Source organism: Mobula birostris, chromosome 3, assembly GCF_030028105.1.
Source record: "Mobula birostris isolate sMobBir1 chromosome 3, sMobBir1.hap1, whole genome shotgun sequence".
In the NCBI taxonomy this organism is placed as follows: Eukaryota; Metazoa; Chordata; class Chondrichthyes; order Myliobatiformes; family Myliobatidae; genus Mobula; species Mobula birostris.
The window spans coordinates 66,032,279-66,045,065 of record NC_092372.1 but is presented as its reverse complement, the minus strand read 5'-3'; positions in this window follow the sequence as shown (position 1 = coordinate 66,045,065).

Below are 12,787 nucleotides of genomic sequence, written 5' to 3'. Positions count from 1 at the left end.
GTGCCTTGTAGAGTAGGAATCAGGGAGCTCCTCACTATTAAATGGGCCTTGGAGGAATGGAGACATTGGTTGATGAGAATCACTGAGCCCTTCCTGATCTGGACTAGCCAGCAGAACCTCCTATCCATACAACAGACTTGCCAACTCTAATCACGTGAGGTTTCCTGGGCCCTCTTCCTCAAGCAATTCAACTTCACCTTCTCCCACTAGCCCTTCTCCAAGAATACCAAGATGGATGCCCTGTCACGACAGTCTGGCACAGCATAAATAGAGGTTGACCCTTGGCTCATCATTCCATGCTCACAGATCCTCACACTGATCATTTGAGATTTTGAGAACCAGATCCAACAGGCCCTACAGCTGAGCCTTCTCCGGTCGACACACCTGACAGACCATGTACGTGCTGGCAGCCATGCACTCTGAAACATTCCAGAAGGCTCATTCCTCACCTCTCTCCGACCATCCAGGCACATGATGGACACTAGATTTTCTGCAACACCGGTTCCGGTGGCCCACCATGATCACAGATGTATGTCAGTTTGTCACTGCCAGCCCTCAATGTGCCCAGTCCAATTGCTCTAACCTGTGACTCCTACTGGTCCCCCAACACCCATGGTCCCACATCAGCATGGATTTCATCATGGGCTTGCCATCTTCCAAGGGAGCCACAGAGATTATAACAGTGGTGGACTGGTTCTCCAAGGTGGTCCACTCCATTGTCCTCCCCAAACCTCTGTCAGCTGCTGAGATGGTGGGCCTGGTTCTCTCATATGTAATTCACCTTCATGGTTTCCCTCAGGACATTAGTCTCTCACTTATAGTGAGCCTCTGTTCTCCCCTCCACACCTCAGTGAGTTTGTCCACTGGCTATCATTCACAGACCAACTGTCAATCCAAAAGAACCAGTCAGCAAGTGGAGAAGATTCTGTGATGCTTAGCTGCCTCTGTCCCTTCCACAGGGAAGAAATATCTGCTCTGAGCCAAACTGTCTCACAATCTACACCCCTTCTCTAAAATGCTTCATGGCTATCAACCCCTGTTGTTCCCCAAGGAGGAACCAATGGTGGAGGTCCCAACCACCAGGACCTTGGTTTGCCACTGACAGAATGCTTGGAAGAGGGCAGGAGCCCCCAGCCAGGGAGCTCCAGCCTGGTGACCATGTCTGGCTGTCCATCCAAGATCTGCCCCTGTATACTGACTTCTGGAAGCTGTTGCCCTAGTTTAAGCTTACTCATTGTTTCAACCTATTCACTTATTGTTTCTAGCTCTCAGGATCACACCCAATTTCCACATAGCTTGCTTCGAGCCCATAGTCCATGGACCTCTCAACCCACCTGAGCCTGCACCACCGGGAACAAGGATGGTGGAAGGAGGCACAGTGTACACAGCTCAAAATTTGATGGATTCATACCATCATTGATGGAGAGTGCAGTACCTAGTTGACTGGGAAGGATACAGTCCGGAGGAGAGATCTTTCATGTCATCCAGTTTCACCATGGATCTTTTGCTCATCAAGATGTTCCACTAGACCCATCCAGATTATCCTCGGCCATTGGGGAGGCTGGGGGTGCTGTCAATCTTGCACAGGCAGGCACCTCCCAGTCTCCAACCACCTGCAGGAGTCACCTGCCACTCGTTTCCAACTCATCACCTGCAGCCTATTTAAACCCAGCTCTCATCTACGGTCCTTTATTCACCCATTGAACCACCCAGGTTTCAGTTACCTTGTTGTATGTTGTGTTTACTATCCATTCTCTCTTATTTTGTGGACCCTTGTGGCTTGTTATTTTGGAGTTTATTAATAAAGTAACACTTACTGCTAAATTGTGCCCACTGTTCTGCTTTTGGGTCAAGCCTCTTCTACAATTTCTGGCAGACAGATTAGAAAATGCTTAGCCTACAAATGTTCCTGGGATGCTGTTAGATATAGTAGGGGAAGCAGAGTTCGTAACAACTTACTACAAGTGAAGTGAATCAATATTTGAATAAGAAAAATGTACATAAGTGTTTGAGGAATTGGTTACCATTTTTTTCAAAGATTTGGTACAGACAAGTTAAATGGCTTCCCTCAATACTGCAAAATTCTGATTCTATATTGTAATGTGGTAACCCTGCTGCAAAATAGAAGCACTTGTAAAAACTGCATATATACAAAGTTAACCACAATGTTTCTTGGCTCCAAGATCCTGCCATCTATCACACAGATATCATCCTTGTACTGTATGGCCTGCAGTATAATAAGGGACTACATTATGTTGTAAGGACACGTCATTGCATGCGCAATTAGGCGCGTATTGATCTGTACGTTTGTGCCGAGTTTGGTTTCTGCCAGAAAAGAACCATGAACCTTAGCTCCTGTCTCCAGTGTTTTTATTAATAGCATTGATGTGTAGCCAGGCCACAAACACAACAAATTGGCAATGAGGTTATTGAACCTACATTGTATCGGAACACAGTGTTTTAGTTGATAACGACACTCAGAAGAAGAGCGCAAGGAACGAGTCAAGGAGTAGGAGAAGAGGCAGAGCGAGGCCACAAATCTGAAAGGAAGTGGGAGCATAGCTGGGGTCGGGAACGTCGGGAGACCAAGAGACACAGTCGGAGCTGCAGCACGTCCAGGCGAGACCACAGCCGGCGCTGACCCCCAGGGGCTGAGGGTCTGCCTGCCCCAGAAGGAAGACAAAAAGGAGCGACACACACACATCTAGACGGAATGCGCTCGTGGCACATGAGTCAAAAAGGGAAAAAAGGCAAGAACAGGGCTAAATTAACATTACAAAGATGGCGATGATTGGAACCATTACAGCATTTGATAGTGGCACTGAAGACTGGGCAACTTACATTGAAAGAGTAGAGTTATATTGTGAGGCTAATGGTGTTAAGGATGAAAAGAAAGCCAACGTCTTACTCAGTATTATGGGGGCCTGCTACAGAGTTTGTTAACCCCTGAAAAGCCAGCAGACAAAACGTTCAAGCAAATAGTAGACACTTTCCAACGGCATTTAAACCCCAAACCACTGGTCATTGCTGAAAGATTTAAATTTCACAATTGGAATCAGAGCAAAAATGAAAGCATTTCTGAATATTATGCTGAATTGCGCAAATTATAAGAACATTGTCAATTTGGAGCTGGTCTATCGGACACATTGAGGAACAGGTTAGTGTGTGGCATGCATTGTGAAACCACACAGAAGAAGCTTCTGTGTGAAAGAGACCTTACATTCGAGAAAGCGCTAAACATTGCAATATCGACAGAAACAGCGGCACGGGGTGCTTCCGAGATACAACAAAAATCTCTGGAATATGCCACAAATAAAATGTTACTGAACAAAAATGAAGGAAAGAAATGTTACCCTTGTGGGAACAAGTCACATGACCAGGATGACAGATGGCTTAAAGACAAAGAATGAGAAACTGTGGCAAACAGGGCCACATTGGCAGAGTATGCAAAGCTAGTCAACAGCAGAAAAAGGGCAAAATACAGAGAAAAAGGAAACCCCAGAAAGGAAAATACAACAAGGTACACAAAATGAAAGAAAGCAGTTTTGATGAAAATAACTCCGACGAAAGTGAATTGTCTTGTAGGCAACTTCACAGCATGAAAGAGACAGATGATTGAAGAGTAATATGGATCACTCCACAAGTGGCGGGCGTGAGACTGAAAATGGAGTTGGACACAGGCTCAGCTTTACCAGTGATCTCTGTACACGACTACGAATGACTGTTTTTGCATATACCTTTGAAATGAACTAAACCTCTACTAAAGACTTACACAGGACAGAAAGTGACAGTGACCTACGGAGATAAAACACAGCAACTGAACCTCTATGTACTGAAAAATGGAGGACCACCGTTGCTGGGACGTGAATGGCTCAGGAAAATCCAGTTGGATTGGCACACCATCAAGGCACTAGGTGTGTCAGCAAAGGAGGGCAGCGTGCTACATCTGAGAGACTGTCACAAATACTTGCTGACTCTGAGGAAGTTTTCATGAAAGGAATAGGAACACTTCAGGGCGTGAAGGCATGGATTGAGATTGAGGAAAATGCATGTCCAAAATTTCACAAAGCTAGACCTGTGCCATATGCAATCCATTCTACAGTAGAGGCAGAGCTGAAAAATCTGGAGCAGACTGGGGTCCTGTCAAAGATGAATTGGAGTGAATGGGCCACGCCTATTGTTCCAGTGATGAAGAAAACCTCCAGCACAAAACCAGGAAAACCGAGCGAGGTGCATATATGTGGTGATTTTAAAGTGACTGTTAACCCAGTTCTCCGCACAGTACGGTATCCGCTCCCTCGTACTGAGGACATCTTTGCTTCCCTGTCAGGAGGGAAACATTTCACAGAAATTGATTTGACCCAGACCTACCTCCAAATGGAAATCGATGAAGCATTCAAGAAATACCTGACAATAGATACACACAAAGGACTTTACCAGTACAACAGGTTGGTGTTTGGGATGGCATCAGCACCTGCACTCTGGCAAAGGGCAATGGACCAGGTCCTGCAGGGGATTCCAGGGACTCAGTGTTACCTGGATGACATCATTGTCACCAGCAAAGATGACAACAAACATCTTTCTAACCTTGAACAGGTGCTCACCAGGTTACGAGAATATGGGCTCAGAGCTAATCGACAGAAATGTGAGTTTTTCAAAAAGGAAATTTCATACTGTGGGTATGTGATCAACAAGGATGGCTTACACATGTCTGAAGACAAGATAGAAGTGGTATTTAAGGCACCACCACCCAAAAATGTATCTCAGCTGAAAGTATATCTTGGACTAGTGAACTATTAACACAAGTTCTTGCCTAACATATCCACAGTCCTACACCCACTAAATCAGGGGACCCCAATCTTTTTCGCACTGCAGACCGGTTTAATATTGACAATATTCTTGCGCACTGGCCGACCCAGGGTGGGGGGGAGGGGTAGGGTTGCCGACGGACAAGATTAGCAGTCAAATACATTGGGTTTACCCTGAGAAAGACTACAATGACCATGAAGCTTTGTGTGGGCACCAGTGCACATGTGCGTACATGTAACATGCCAAATTTTCTCTACAAATCGTTTTTGGCGATTCTGTTGGGGGGCGGGGGTTGTTAATCACGACCGGAATATAGGTGATAAATTGCTAATACAGTCAATTTCGTTTCTATAACAGTTTATCTAAGGAATTTAATATTAAACACATAGCGCATATTTTCCTCACATGAATATAGCGATAAGTCAATTTTCAGGGGAGGACAGGGGAGCTTGAAGTAAGTGTTGAATGAACTTCCATTAGAAGTGGTAGAGGCAGGTTCGATATTATCATTTAATGCAAAATTGGATAGCTATATGGACAGGAAAGGAATGGAGAGTTATGAGCTGAGTGCAGGTCGGTGGGACTAGGTGAGAGTAGCGTTCGGCACAGACTAGAAGGGCAGAGATGGCCTGTTTCCGTGCTGTAATTGTCTATGGTTAGATAAGTAAGTCAATTGCATCGTAACATTTTAAGTAACGTTTGGATATTAAACACACAGCGCATATTTTCCCTGTATGAACATATAAAATCATTGCAACACACCAATATCGCTGAATCAGTGGGAGCCCTGGGCTTGTTTCCCTGCAACAAGATGGTCCCATCGAGGGGTGATGGGAGACAGCGATACTCGAAGGGGGTTCCTTATGTCCAGTCTATTCCGCAATTTAGTTTTCGTTGCATTCATTGCAGAGATATGTTGGAAATGGAAGCAACGTTTTCAGTGCTTTCGTGGCTATCTCAGGATATTCAGCCTTGACTTTGATCCAGGATGCCGGAAAAGATGTTATGTCAAAGATACTTTTCAGCCCGCCGTCATTTGCAAGCTGGAGGAGTTGATCTTCTTCCCGCGCTGACATGGATGACGCGCGGGTAATGACCTTGTGTGTGTTCAAGCTCAACAGTGCGTGATAGGGAATGAGGAAAGGTGCAGCCGACTCATATTGCCAAATCATATTGTTTCCTCATGGTCCGGTAGCACATGCTTTGCGGCCTGGTACCGGTCCGCGGCCCGGTGGTTGCACTATTACAGACAGAAACACAATGGAAATGGACTGAGAGCTGTGAGAAAGCGTTTCAAGAAACTAAAAGACTCATAACTTCAGAAGGGTTACTCGCGTACTTTGACCCCTCCTTACCAATCCGACTGGCTTGTGATGCCTCACCCCACGGGGTAGGAGCTGTGTTATTGCACAAGTTTCCAGATGGCTCAGAAAGACCAACAGCCTTTGCCTCAAGGACGCTAACTTCAGGTAAACGCAACTATACACAGATTGACAGAGAGACCCTAAGCCTCGTGTGGGGAGTCAAGAAATTCAGTCACTACCTGTATGGCCAAAAGTTTACCCTGTTGACTGATCATCAGCCTCTCGTGTCAATCTTCAACCCAAGAAAAGGCGTTCCAGTGATGACAGCACAAAGGCTGCAGCGATGGTCTCTTTTCTTTGGAGGTCACATGTATGACATTGAACACAAGGGGACCAAGCAACATGGCAATGCAGATGGGTTGTCGCGCTTACCACTGCCCACTTCCGAGGTAACTCTGCAAATGGTTTCAGCAGAGGTCTTTCACAAAACAATAGTTGAACAATTATCAGTGACAAATAACCTTATTGAAAGGGAAACACACAATGACCCTACGTTGTCAGAAGTGTAAGACATCACAGTAAAGGGATGGCCAGTGCAGGGTAACACACTGTTTCCAGCCTTCTCAGCAAGGAAAGAGCAGTTGTCAGTGTGTCGGGGAATACTAATGTGTGGCTCACGAGTTGTGATTCCTCCCAAACTACGCACCAGAGTGCTAGAGGAACTGCACAAGGGGCACCTGGGTACCGTGAAGATGAAAGGTCTTGCCCGTGCCTATGTGTGGTGGCCAGGAATCAATAAACAGATTGAGGACGTGACCAAGAACTGCTCTGGATGTCAAAAGATCCAGAACACACCACCACAAGCCCCTCTTCATCAGTGGGAGTGGCCCTCATCACCATGGCAACGAGTGCACATCGACTTTGCTGGATAATTCATAGACGCTATCTTTTTAATCGCTGTTGATGCACATTTCAAATGGCCAGAGGTCATCAAAATGAAGACAACCACATTGGAAAAGACCATTACAGTGTTGAGGACCATGTTCGGCAGGAATGGCATACCTGAATAAATCTGCACAGGCAATGGATGACAATTTGTCTCTGAAGAATTCCAAAGTTTTGTGAAGAAAAATGGAATCAAGCACTTTACATTGGCCCCCTTACCATCCATCCACAAATGGTTTGGCAGAAAGATTTGTGCAGACATTCAAGAAAGCCCTCAAGGCACGAGGAGCGAAAATTGACCACTACAACACAAGATAGACAGCTTTCTCCTTGCCTATCATAATGCAGTACATGTAACCACTAACCAGATTCCAGCAATGATGTTTCTGAACAGGAACCTGAGGTCCTTCTCAAACCAAATGTATGGCATGATGTGGAGAACAGACAGTTCAAACACTTGAATGCTAAGTCAACACGGAGCTTCAGTGTGGGACAGCCAGTTTTTGCACCTGATTACTGGACTGAAAAGTGGCAGCCCGGTATAACGTCCGCCATGAATGGACCACTGATGTATAGGGTACAGGTGGGAGAGAACGTATGGAGATGGCATGTGGACCAAATCCCGGATGCTTGGGTGAAAAACACAACAACACCTTGCCCAGACTCTCATGACATAGAAGCACATCATGTGAATCAAATCCTGGATGCCCAGGTGAAAAACACAACAACACCTTTCTCGGACTCCCTTGGCATAGAAGCAAATACTCCTGCTATGACCACATCTGCCTCCTCCACAGTGCTGAGGACCCACCTGAGGTACCTGTGGAGATTCATTCCCCAAAGCAAATGTTTCAAGTCAGACATTACCCGGAGAGGCAGAGGAGACCTTCCCAGAGACTTGAGTTATAAATGGGTGTTAGACCAAATGAAAAAAAAGGGGAGGCGTGTACTGTATGGCCTACAGTATAATAAGGGACTACTTTATGTTGTAGGGACACATCGTTGCATGCGCTATTAGGCACATATTGAGCATGCGCTATTGGCGCGTATTGATCTGTACGTGTATGCTGAGTTCGGTTTCCGCCAGTAAAGAACCATGAACCTTAGCTCCCGACTCCAGCGTTTTTATTAATAGCATTGTTGTGTAACCAGGCCACATACACCACAATCCTGATTATTACATACATCATTAAGCATAGCTGATTGTTATGTGCTGAAGCAACTGTTGTTTAGATAGAGTTTTTTTAAAAAGGAAGCTTATTTATAAATATATGCATGATTCTTCAAGAACCATGCAACAAACTGTGCATGAATTACATACCTTAATGCTCAACAAATCAATTGAACTATTATAACATTAAATCTTAAGCTGTTAATGAAACCTGAAAGATGGTTATAATGATTTGCTTAATTGTATCACAATTTTCCCTAAGTTGCAGCTAAAATCTTAATGATTCCAAATGTTAATTTGCTGTTGAGTAAATATGTGACAGGAATGTTACAATATGAACTATTGATAAGAAATTGGATCGCAGTAGCTATTAGAGAGACCCAGTGCATTTAATAACGTGAAATGAAAATGGATTCTGTAGCATTAGTTATTTGAATAATATAGGTGCTTTTCTGGACCTATATTTATGTATACATTCACATATTGAAAACAACTCACCCGATGTACTAAATTCAGAAGACCAGAAACATCATGAAATGCCTTATGAAAACAGGTTGAGTGAACTCGGCCTTTTCTCCTTGGAGCGACGGAGGATGAGAGGTGACTTGATAGAGGTGTATAAGATGATGAGAGGCATTGATCATGTGGATCGTCAGAGGCTTTTTTCCAGGGCTGAAATGGTTGCCACAAGAGGACACAGGTTTAAGGTGCTGGGGAGTAGGTACAGAGGAGATGTCAGGGGTAAGTTTTTTACGCAGAGAGTGAGTGAGTGGAATGGCTGCCACTTACGGTGGTGAAGGCGGACATGATAGGGTCTTTTAAGAGACTTTTGGATAGGTACATGGAGCTTAGAAAGATAGAGGGCTATGGGTAAGCCTAGTAATTTCTAAGGTAGGGACATGTTCGGCACAACTTGGTGGGCCGAAGGGCCTGTATTGTGCTGTAGGTTTTCTATGTTTCTATCAAGTGTATGTGAGTTGTGAGACTGTGACATCAATCCTTGTGCAATGCTAACTTGAAAAGCTGTTATCAAATTTGATTGTGACTGTAAAGCTAATATTATAAATCAAGTATTTACTAAGAACCTGGCATTCTGATACCAGGAAGTGTCCTTTGCACTGCCCCCTCATAGCTACTCACAATTTGCAGAATTGAATAGGTCATTAGATAAAATAGGTTTCGTAATAATTAATTGGAAAATAAAAGTTATTTGTGGAGATTTTCAGCTTTATTTTATTTGTGATAAGTGAATGCCCTTAAATGCTGTGAACTGACTTTTATATAAGCAGTATTGGGTAAGGTCCATCAAATCCGCTTGTGTGTTTCATTTCACAATAGTTACTAAGTCAATGCTGCATTGTTTCCCAACACAAGGGGAATTTATGGGTTAGAAAATAGATGTAAACAATTATAATTTGTTTTACATCTTGGCTGAGAATGATGATCGTAAAGTTGCATTTATTGTACCTCTAGCTTTAATGAGAAAGTTAAAATAAAGAAACATCACAAATAATCAGCAGCATTAGTGGCATCCAATGAGAAACATTTAAAGATACTTCATCAGAATGAAGAAAAAACTGAAGCTATTACTAACCAGTAAATGGTGGAGGAGGAAGGTAAGTGAGGTCCTTCCTCGTTGGATAAAAAGTGAGAGAGATTAAGTGACAAGAGTAATAATGGAAGAGCTAACAGAATAGAACATGGATAAGGTAAGTGCAAAGAAAATAAAAGATTTGCATGGGTTTTGGGAGAATTGTTGTTTGGAATTGTTAATATCAATGTTGAGTCTGGAAGGCCATAACAGGCTTATTTGGAAGCTAAGATTGTGTATCCTGAACATGGTTTGAGCTTCTCCGGAACAACGTAAGCAACCAAGAATCAGAATCAGAATCCTCGTTAATACCACTGGTGTCGTGAAATGTGTTATTTTGTAGCAGCAGTACATTGCAATTCGTAATAAACAAAACTATAAATTACGATAAAAAATATTTAAAAATATATAAATAAGTTGTGAAAAAAGAGAGCAAAAAGAGAAAAAAAAGGTGAGGTAGTGTAGCAGGATTCACTGTCCATTGGAAATCTGATGGCAGTGGGGAAGAAGCTGTTTCTAAATCCTTGAGTGTGTGTCTTCAGACTCCTGTATTTCCTCCTTGATGGTAGCAATGAGAAGAGGACATGTCCTGTGTGATGGGGGTCTTTAGTTATGGATTTCACCTTTCTAAGGCACCACCTTTAGGAAACGTCCATGAGGCTGAGGTGGCTAGTGCCCAAGACGAATTGGCTGAGTTTGCAACTTTCTGCAATTTCTTCTGATCCTAGCAGTATATGCCCCCCCACCCCCACCAGACATTGATGCAACCAATTAGAATGCTCTGTAAAAATTTGGTGACATACCATGTTTTCTCAAGCTCCTAATGGAATATAGCTACTGTCGTACCTTCTTTATAATTGCATCAATATGTTGAGTCCAGGATAGATCATCAGAGATGCTTACACCTAAGAACTTGAAACTGCTCACCCTTCCCACTGTTGATCTCTTGATGGGGACTGGGATGTGTTCCCTTGACTTACCCTTCCTGAAATTCCCAATCAATTCCATGGTCTTACTGACGTTGAGTACAAAGTAGTTGTTGAGACATCACTCAACCAGCTGATCTATCTCATTCTTATACATCTCCTTGTCACCAAATTAAATTCTGTCAACAATACTTGTGTCTTTGGTAAATTTATAGATGGTGTTTGAGCTGTGCCTAGCCAGTTATGGGTGTCAAGAGAGTAGAGAAGTGGGCTAAGCATGCATCCTTGAGATGTGCCAGAGTTGATTATCATCGAGGAGGAGATGATATTTCCTATATGCACTGATTGTGGTCTCCCAATGAAGAAGTCAATAATCCAGTTGCAGAGGGCAGTCCAAAGGTCCAGGTTTTGGAGTCTTTTGATTAGTATTGAGGGTATGATGGTTTTGAATGCTGAGCTGTAATCAATAAACATCAGGCTTATGTGGGGCCAAGGACAGGAAGGTCACAATGGGATGGAGAAGTAAAGTGATAATCAGACAAGGCCTTAAAGATTGAATGAAGGTGTTCTGCGAAGAAATGATTCGATCTAGATTGATCTCCCTAACGTAGAAAAGGCCACACTATGAATAGTGAACACAATTTACTGATTCGGAAAAAAAGATCACTTAAGTAGTCTGGATGTTATCCTGTTCCTCCTGTAGGTTGACTTTGGTTGTTAATGGTACTGAGCACTGCAGAATGATTGAATAGATCATCTCAGTTGAATCAAGTTAATCTCATTGCTGATTCTTGCACATTGGCACTGTTTTTCTTACATTATATCAGCTCATATATTTCAAAGCCATTCCAATGTCTGTAAAGTACTGTACAATCTCCAGGACTTGTGAAAGATGCCAGGCAATTTCAAGGTGTCGGTTCCTTTGTAAAGAAATAACAATAATTTTTGGGCTGCCAAGCTAGGAAAATATCAAGCTAAAAATAACCCATTTGATAATATTATATTGAATTGTCCTTTCCTTGGGAGGCAGAGCCTCCCTTTGTGATGTGAAATGGCTGTTAAGTCCCTTACAGACCTCAGTCTTCATGGGATATGGAAAAATAAACAGACAGGCCAAAACAAAACTTGTTTGCTTCTGTTTAGTTCTGGCTGGAGTATTACATTTACATTTTTATCTACTGTACATCCAAAATGTTAAATCTTTATTTAAAGTGATACCCAACATCTAAAAATATTTACATATTCAGGCACAAAGTGCTGGAGGAACCCAGAGGGCCAGGCAGCAACGATGGAAAAGAGTAAACGGTCGACGTTTCGGGCCAAAACCCTTCAATAGTCCTGATGCTGCCTGGCCTGCTGAGTTCCTCCAGTATTTTGCGTGTGTAGCTTGGATTTCCAGCAACTGCAGATTTTCTCCTGTTTGTGTTACATATTCAGGTGCTGTTTCGCTTTAAGAAGAACTACTCCATTAAAAAGTAAATACTCTGGAATGTTAAAGAAGCATTAGCGAGGTAAATTGAACTTCTTTTAGCCTCCAAAAAATATATAATGTTTCACTGAAATATCACTAAGTAATTACGTGCATCAACTGCAGCAAGTATAGTCTTGTTATTGTTACGAAGAATTTATTGGCACATTGTTTACTGTTGGGAAGTATGCTTGCAAATGATAAATAGATTGACAAGTTAAATTTATTAAATGCACTTTGACAACTCAACCTGTTCTCAGACTAGAAAAACAGGAAACACTTTGCACCGATCAATGCTCATCTTCCCTGTGGAGTCTGGTATGTTTCATTTCAGAGGGCATGAATCTTGATCTATGCCAGACAGTGGCAGAATGTTCTGTGTTCTTATTTTATATAATTATGATATTAAGTAATTTTATATAATTATGAGATTAAAGTGAATACTTAGATTTCAACATTGATTTTTACAAAGTTCTAATTTGTCTGCTTCCCAAATCCTTAATTTAATATCCATGTGAGCAAAACTATTTATGCTGGTTTACTTAATGAAACATTCTAGCAAGTACACAAGTC